This window comes from Nicrophorus vespilloides, unplaced genomic scaffold, assembly GCF_001412225.1.
Source record: "Nicrophorus vespilloides isolate i.1.1-1 unplaced genomic scaffold, Nicve_v1.0, whole genome shotgun sequence".
NCBI classification, from domain to species: domain Eukaryota; kingdom Metazoa; phylum Arthropoda; class Insecta; order Coleoptera; family Silphidae; genus Nicrophorus; species Nicrophorus vespilloides.
The window spans coordinates 104,711-112,975 of NW_017096705.1; positions in this window are offsets into that span (position 1 = coordinate 104,711).

The following is an 8,265-nucleotide window of genomic DNA, read 5'->3' on the forward strand; positions in this document are numbered from 1 at the left end:
TTTTCTATACACAAATTGTAAGTAACACTTTGAACTTATTTTTATTTAGACTTAAACAATTGTTTCAACAGTTACAACCACAATTATTATTCTTTACAATTTACAATCGAATCTTTTTAATTTAAAAAAAAATATTTATTTCGTTTAATATAAATTTTTTCATTGAACAATATTTTTATTACTTCATTAAAATTGAACTTATTCTCAGATTTTCAACAAATTTATTTAGGAAAATAGTAGTAACTATTGCGTGAATTAACCTACAATTACTTTCCTCTCTGTGTTTATTATCTGCACTTTTTCAGGATTATAACAAAAAAAAATCTTTTATTTTTTCTATACACAAATTGTAAGTAACACTTTGAACTTATTTTTATTTAGACTTAAACAATTGTTTCAACAGTTACAACCACAATTTTTATTATTTACAATTTAAAATCGAATCATTTTAAAAATGAAGTAATGGGAAAATAGTAATAATATAAACGTAATATATTTATAACTAAATTTTCAATATAAAAAAAGGCCGACGTGAATTATCCTACAATTACTCTCCTCTCTGTGTTTATTATCTGCACTTTTTCAGGATTATAACAAAAAAAAATCTTTTGTTTTTTTTATCTATACACAAATTGTAAGTAACACTTTGAACTTATTTTTATTTAGACTTAAACATTTTACAACAGTTACAACCACAATTTTTATTATTTACAAATTTACAATTTTAATTTTAAAAAAATGATTTATTTCGTTCAATATAAATTTTTTCATTGAACAATATTTTTATTACTTCATAAAAATTGAACTTATTCTCAGATTTTCAACAAATTTATTTAGGAAAATAGTAATAACTATTGCGTGAATTAACCTACAATTACTTTCCTTTCTGTGTTTATTATCTGCATTTTTTCAACATTATAACAGAAAGAAAAACAAAAATATCTTTTATTTTTCTATATCAAAATTCTTATTAACATTTTTAACTTATTTTTTTTAGACTTAAACAATTTCATTTTTATAATCATTAAGATAATATTTTATTATTATTTACAATTTACTATCAAATAATTTCACTTAAAAATATATTTTTTTTGTTTAATAAAGATTTTTCATTTTTATTAAGTAAATTTTGAACTTATTTCAATTTCTTTAAGAAAATAGTACAAACATAAAAGTAATGAACTTATTATACTTTCTACTTTAAAAAAATAATTATAATCCATTAAGTTCTTATAATAAAATCATTTCAAGTAAATTTTTAATTTCTTTTAGATTTTTACCATATTGGTATGAATATTATTGAACATTATTTCCTATTATAAAAATTAACTACTTTATTAATTTATAGTAAAATTTATTTGGAATTAGTTTTTGAAATAAACATGTTTATGATTTGCACAACACAAATTGTATACAGTTATTAATTCACTTTAATCACAATATTTACAATTATTAATTTCTATGTACTTATCTATAATTCATAATTGTTGTAATACACAAAATATTTCTTTTAAAATGAATGAAATATAATAATCCATTATGTTTCTTACAAATTGTTAGTCATAAATTTTATAATCAATAAAATCTCTAACTAATAAATACACTTTATAATTGTTTATACAGAAATCTTCAACTTTAGTTTATAAATTTAAAAAATTTATACGAAAATATCAATTATTATGATTTAAAAAATTGTTATGAAAATATTTTTAAACTGTAAATGTAAATTTTATAACTTAATTGCAAATACGCAATTAATGATTTCGCAGATGTAACAACAACAAAAAAAAAGAAATTATACAAACACAAGAAATGTTTTTCAATGAATTAATTTCCAATAACTAGAAATAACTTTTTAATCAATTCAACGTATTGAAAACCATTAAATTATTCAATTTATCTAATTAAATATAAAAAATGTGCACTATTAAGTTTTATGAGAAAAGTATTTGCTTCTTGTTTAATATTGCAAAACAAATTAATTAATTTTTGTTCTTTAAAAATCAAATAAAAAGTAAATTTATCTAACAAAATTAGTTAAAATTTATTATTTCATGTATATTAAACAAATTATGAAAATTTCACAAATAATTTAAAAAAAAAGTACGTTTTTTTTCTCTTATTATTTATGTCAAGAAAATAACTCAATTATCGTTTTTTCCTTATACTTATCAGCAAAATTCTCAACGTTCAAAGTTATTCTAATGAAGCAATCACGGCTCAACTAAACACATTTCCTTGTTGCGTTTTACACTTTTTGCGTTTTCGAAATAAATAAAAAAACGAAAGTAACAAACAAAAAAAGCAGCTGAAACACAGTGAAAAATCGTGGAAATAGCTGCAGAAATCATTCAAATTTTCAATAAACATTATAAATAAATATTTATGTACCTTTTATTCTGTTCAAATTAAGTGAAAGTGCCGGAAAATGATTATTGTAAAAAAAAACTACAATGGTTGGAAAAAAAATTAGGTGACGGAAAAACCGACTTTTCGCAATTAGTGCCGCTCCGAAATCTCCCCTAATGCGGAACGCGCATTCCACCCTTCGTTCCACCCCCCACACGAAATAGTTTCACCAACTTTTGATCCGAATTAAATGCGTGCACCGAAAACAAATACGGGCTTTCGGGTTTTGTGCATCGCTCTGCATGTTTACTGCCGAATCATAACTAATCACTACTAATAATACCAAATTTCGACTTTGTCCGTTAGTTCCGGTTTGCGCGATTCCTCTGTACACAAATACTTCGAATTCCATTGTATTTTACATTCAAACGAAACGTAATACAATTTTGTTTCCTAATTTTTTTGTACTAATTATTAAAAGTTTTATGGAAGTTTCATTTACAAAAAGATGATTCAGTTAAAGATGAAGACGCAATTCATGTGTCTACGCACATTGGAACTGAAAGCAATTTTATTCATTTATAATGTTTCGTGTATAAGACGCACCTTCAATTTGAACACAATTTGGTACATTTTTATAGAAATAATAGCCTAATCAAGCAAAGCGTCACATTAATAATTTTCTTTGTATAATACGCACATTCCAGTTAAGAGCAAGTATATTCAGTTATAATATTTCGTATATAAGACGCACCTTCAATTTGAACACAATTTGGTACATGTTTATAGAACTAATAGCCTAATCTAGCAACGCGTCACATTAATAGTTTTCTTTGTATAATACGCACATTTCAGCTAAGAGCAAGTATATTCAGTTATAATGTTTCATGTATAAGACGCACCTTCAATTCCAATACAATTTTTATTGATATGTATAGAATTAATAGTTAGCAAAGCATCACCTTTACAGTTTTCTTTGTATAATACGCATATACAAGTTGAGAGCAAGTTTATTCATATATAATATTTTGTGTATAAAACAACATTTTAAATTTATACACGTTACAAACGAGTTTTCATTATAAACGGATGGACTTTACGTTTAAGTTATATTATTCGTGTATAATACGCATCTTCATAGATATACATACACAATTTTAAATTTGTAACCGAATTTTCAATTATTTTATGAAAACGTCTCAGTTATATCTCTTCGTGTATAATACGCGCACCTTTGATATGAGAACGCGAATATTTAGTTTGGGGGTAATTCTATAGGTAAGCAAATTATTTTATATACAATTTTCGTGTATAATACGCACCTTCAATTAGAGCATTATTTTGTGTGTCTAGAATCAAGAGCTAAGCAAAACGTTTTATATATTTTTCCTTATAATGTGCACATTCAATTACAGCATCATTTTATGTATTATCCGTGTATAATACGCACCTTTAATTATAGCAATATTATATGTATCTAAAATTAAAAAACGTTCGAATTAAGTTCATATTAGAACAAGTAAAATAGTATAATATATATTTATTTTGAGGGTAATTTTATATCTATAGAAAGTAAGCAAATTATGTTATATACAATTTTCGTGTATAATACGCACATTCAATTAGAGCATTATTTTGTGTGTCTAGAATCAAGAGCTAAGCAAAACGTTTTATATATTTTTGCTTATAATGTGCACATTCAATTACAGCATCATTTTATGTATTATCCGTATATAATACGCACCTTTAATTAGAGCAATATTATATGTATCTAAAATTAAGAAAACGTTTTGTTAATAATCAAAGTTGTTTGAATTATCAATCAAAAACATAATCCATGTTATTTATCTCGAAGTGAACTTTCTCAAGGACGAAAAAGGAAGTAAACTTAATAAATTCATGTCTGTTTACAGTATTCGCGTACGTTTCACGAAGTTCAATTCCGCTGAAGGATTGCGTTTTTCCGGCGCACCGCGAACTTTGATTTCCTCCGCCTCCGTTTACATAGTCGAAAACGCGCCTCTCCTGCTCATACACTGTCACATGCACGTAAACATTTACATGTACGCGCGATAGGAAAATTGCAAATGCGAACGAAGTTGCGGGAAAATTGAAGATGGAAAAAAGAAAACAAAGAGTAAATTGTGAACCGGAAAAGCTCCAAAGTATTTTGGCAGTCTAAATAAAGCGAGTGCTTTATTGAGCGGCGTCTCGTGTGTATGTGTATGTATATATATGAAAGAGTGTGTACTAAAGCCCGCGATTTTCCTCCGCAAAGTGTATTTTAATAGGATCATGAAAAGAGGAAGAGCAAACGAGTGAGAAAGTCTGGGAAATGAACAACAAAGTCATCGTATATATATGGGAGATGTATGAAAAGAGCTCGCGGAAAGAGCAAGGAAAATAAGAGGAGGAAAACTGTAATTACATTTCGCACATCGGGTGAGCGAATAAACAAATATGGGGAGAAACTTCAGAATTTCTAATTTTTTTTTTTTTTTTAGTTTTGATCAAATTTATTTATTTATTCTTCTCACACTTTCTTTCAAACTTTGCGCAATCTCAAATACTAATTAGTTTATAGTGATTTAAAATGGAGAAACTTGAGATTTTTGATACATAATAAATAAATACAAAGTTAACTTGATTATTTTACCTAATTACTATTTTGTCCATCGACAATGCAATTAGGACAGGAAACGGAAATTGGCTTAAAGTTTTGGAATAATTACGTTTTCTCTAGATTTGGAAATTTCTTAATTAAAAAAACAAACGATTTTGCTTAACAAAATTAGCTAAAAGTAAACAATTAATGAAGAAACTACAAAAAAAATGAATTTATTTATAAGATTTTTTTGTAATAAAGACGTTAAATATAAATGAAATATAAAAGAGAAACGTAAACGTAATAGAACTTAAATTTAAGTATAAAATTCAAGATACGTAAATCAAAGTAACAAAAGGAAAAGATTTATGGGCTGAGATAGGGAACGTAATCTTGGAATTAGGAGGAAAGGAAAAGGAAAAAGGAACATGAGGTAACGTGTACGTATGTGTATTTCGTTAAACATTTTGCATATTACACGTATCCCAGATCTTTAACTGAAACGAACAAAAAAATAAAAATAAATAAATAAAGATATAAAAATACAATATAAAGTAGAAAGAAAGGAAAGGCGGCGGCGATAAATAAAAATGAAAAAGCTGAGCGTGATTTGTTTCATTACCTTTGAATATTTAACGTTTTTCCCATATTCCAAAATAATAGAATCCGATTGTAAAGGAAAAATAATTATAACAATGTTTCTGCTTGTAGCAATTAATTAATATGTTGTAAATATAATCTGAATTCATTAAGAGAAAGAAAAAATAATTAAAATATTACAATTTTTGCTATACATTTCAACTCTTAAATTTACTAAAATTAAGTAATTATTATCAATTTTTGAAGTCATAACTAATACAAAAAAAACTGTACTTTTTATAGTTATAAATATTCATAATTTACAATAAAATCATTGAAAAAATCTGAATATTTTGAAAAAAATTGACTCAACGAATTTCATGAAAAACTTAAATATAATATGACATAAATTTCAATTAATTGAGTATGTTTATTGTAGATTTAGTGGAATTAATATAGCAGACAAAAGATGTTAACTTAAACAAAATTTATTCAAATTTTATAAATTTTTATATTGAAATTTGGATTCAATAAAACTTTAGTATTTTTAACGTTTGTGGATTTAAAAAAGAAAACGAATATGAAAAAATTACTGAAGATAAACGTTTGTAGTAAATGTAAAAAACGCTATTAAATTCTATAAGATGTGTGCAATGTTCAGTATAGATTTAGTAGTATTGAAAATCGTAAAGAATAAACACCTTTTCTTTATAATTTTCAATACTATTGAAAACATTGAAATTTGTGAAATATGATATAAAAATTATATAAAAATTGTTTATGTTGCAATTAACGTAGTGTAGTTTCTTCAACAAGAGAGATATATTAACGTTTATATTTGAAAATGATGAATGCTGTAAGTTACATATTCGTACGTACTTTCAGCATTAATAAATATAACTAATATTGATTCTAAAGCCCAGATTGTTTTGAGCAATAAAATCAGTTTTAAGTGATGTTAAATTCACTAAATAATATAAGTTAATCTGTTTTTGTTGCAAACATTAATAATTATTTCTACTTTTTATTTATATTTAATAATCGGGTCATTTTGACCCATAGGTAACACTTGGTGTTTTATTTGTTCTTAGTAGTTACGTTTTGTTTCTGCAAGATGTATTAAAGGGATAAACATAATTTCTTTATAATTTTCAATACTATTGAAAACACTGAAATTTGTGCAATATGAAACTCATTATTACTAAAAATAATTGTGTATAAAAATTATGTAAAAATTAATTATGTTTAAATGAGTTGATGAAGGTTATTGAAATACTCTATCATTGTTGCAATTAACGAAGTGTAGTGTCTTCAATAAGACGTGTATATTTGAAAATGAAAAATGCTGCATTTAATTGTATGTGTATGAATATGTAAGTTATATTCATACGTACTTTCAGCATTAATTTATACGATGGTCAATTAAAACGAAAGATAAATTAAGCAACCCCTATCTATCATGTAAATATTTTTGCATTAGAAAAACAAAAAACGGAAATTGTTACTGTTTTGATCACAATCATATTCACATACAATACAAACATTATTACTTTTTACCATTCATTTCATATTCAATTTTATTATAATTTTATTGATTAGATTCAAAAATTCTATTGAAACTTTTCAGAATTTTGTAGTTAATATTTTTTATTTACATGTTTTGTATAAAGTTTATATAAGTGTTGATATTTGTATGTATGTTATTATTGTTGATGGTTGTGTTTTATTCGTTTTAGCAACATTTGTAAGTACGTTTGGCGGCAATAAATAAGCAATTCGAGGCTATTACCGTGGACACTAATGAACAATTAGGTCCAATTACCGAAGCAGACAAATTGTTTATTGCTTTTAGTTGGAACAAATTGCGCTCCCACAACGCGAGGCCCAATGGAAATTTATTTACGTAACGTCTTATTCTTACGCTCTCTCTCTCTAAATATATATATTTGATGACTGCAAATGAAGAGAGATGAACATGAGAAAAACACAAATATCTTCCATATTCAAGTTTTCTTTACGTAAAAGCTAAATGGATTGTTTAGTTTTATACAAAGATAAATAATTTTCTTTCACATTCATCTGTTCTTCATGTTTTTAAATTTAACCCATAAGTACTATGGATGGGTCAAAGTGACCCATGTTTTCATTCGCATTCTATTGTAATTTAATTGTGACTTTCTATCTATTATAATCACTTTTCGGTAGGAGCAAAGCAGTTGCAGCGAGAGGTACTTATTATATTTTAAAGTCTACTTTGGGTCAAAATGACCTGTAAATACATTTTTGAAATACAACCAATATTCGGATTCTAAAGCCCAGCAATAAAATCAGTTTTAAATTATGTTAAATTCACTAAATAATAAGAATTAATCTGTGTTTGTTGCAAACATTAATAATTATTTCTACTTTTTATTTATATTTAATAATCGGGTCATTTTGACCCATTGGTGTTTTATTTATTTGTCCTTAGTTACGTTACGTTTCTGCAAGATGTATTAAAGCGATAAACGTGATTAAGACGTAGTTAATAAGTTGACTGGAAATTATCAATTAGAATTGCAATAAAACGACGAAATTTTCGGTCAGTGAAATTCTACTTAGCTTTTTGAAGAATTTCTTTATGAAGATGCAATAAAACTGTAAAATGTATTCTATGAGAGACAATGTATACAAAGAAAGAAAACTACCAAAAAAAAAACTATGATACAGGTAAAACGCGTTGTAATTAGTGC